Genomic DNA, 1,365 nt, shown 5'->3' with positions numbered 1-1,365 from the left:
TGCTCTTCAGTAACATCCTCATTCTCTTTAGAAGAAGAATACTCATCAGAGCTCATGAAGGGCATAAGGAGGTTCAATGGAATCTCTATGGTCTCTAGATGAGCCTCAGATTCCTTCAGGTCCTCATTGAGGAACTCTTTATTGATCACTGAATGTCCCAGGAGGTCTTCCTCACTGGGATTCACGTCCTCTCCCTCCCTTGTAGGTTCGGCCATGATGGTTAAATCAATGGCCTTGCACTCTCTTTTTGGATTCTCTTTTGTATTGCTTGAGAGAGTACTAGGAGGGGTTTCAGTGACTCTTTTACTCAGCTGGACCACTTGTGCCTCCAAATTTCTAATGGAGGATCTTGTTTCATTCATGAAACTTAGAGTGGCCTTAGATAGATCAGAGACTATGTTTGCTAAGCTAGATGGATCCTGCTCAGAACTCTCTGTCTTTTGTTGAGTGGATGATGGAAAAGGCTTGCTATTGCTAAACCTGTTTCTTCCACCATTGTTAAAGCCTTGTTGAGGCTTTTGTTGATCCTTCCATGAGAGATTTGGGTGATTTCTTCATGAGGGATTATAGGTGTTTCCATAGGGTTCACCCATGTAATTCACCTCTGCTATTGCAGGGTTCTCAGGATCATAAGCTTCTTCTTCAGAAGATGCCTCTTGAGTACTGTTGGATGCAGCTTGCACTCCATTCAGACTCTGAGAAATCATATTAACTTGCTGAGTCAATATTTTGTTCTGAGCCAATATGGCATTCAGAGTATCAATTTCAAGAACTCCCTTCCTCATAGACGTCCCATTATTCACAGGATTCCTTTCAGAAGTGTACATGAACTGGTTATTTGCAACCATGTCAATGAGCTCTTGAGCTTCTGCAGGCGTTTTCTTTAGGTGAATAGATCCACCTGCAGAATGGTCCAATGACATCTTAGATAGTTCAGACAGACCATCATAGAAGATATCCAGGATGGTCCATTCTGAAAGCATGTCAGAAGGACACCTTTTGGTCAGTTCCTTGTATCTCTCCCAAGCTTCATAGAGGGATTCACCTTCCTTTTGTCTGAAGGTTTGAACATCTACTCTAAGCTTGCTAAGCTTTTGAGGAGGAAAGAACTTGGCTAAGAAAGCTGTGACCAGCTTATCCCAAGAGTTCAGGCTATCTTTAAGTTGAGAGTCCAACCATACTCTAGCTCTGTCTCTTACAGCAAACGGGAAAAGCATAAGCCTGTAGACCTCGGGATCAACCCCATTGGTCTTAACAGTATCACAGATCTACAAGAATTCAATTAAGAACTGAAAAGGATCTTCTAATGGAAGTCCATGAAACTTGCAATTCTGTTGCATCAGAGAAACTAATTGAGACTTAAGC

At 42.1% G+C, this 1,365-nt stretch overlaps 1 non-coding gene across 1 annotated transcript; it reads left to right on the top strand.

The window, feature by feature from the left end:
- Window positions 1–977: 977 nt before the first annotated feature.
- LOC112782142 (small nucleolar RNA R71) lies at window positions 978–1,085 on the top strand. The gene has a single exon (XR_003192880.1). It is a non-coding gene; the product is annotated as a small nucleolar RNA R71 (small nucleolar RNA).
- Window positions 1,086–1,365: the final 280 nt, after the last annotated feature.

This window comes from Arachis hypogaea, chromosome 19 (assembly GCF_003086295.3).
Source record: "Arachis hypogaea cultivar Tifrunner chromosome 19, arahy.Tifrunner.gnm2.J5K5, whole genome shotgun sequence".
Classification (NCBI taxonomy): domain Eukaryota; kingdom Viridiplantae; phylum Streptophyta; class Magnoliopsida; order Fabales; family Fabaceae; genus Arachis; species Arachis hypogaea.
Note: the sequence above shows the minus strand (reverse complement) of the source record. Positions and strands in the feature narration are given on the sequence as shown.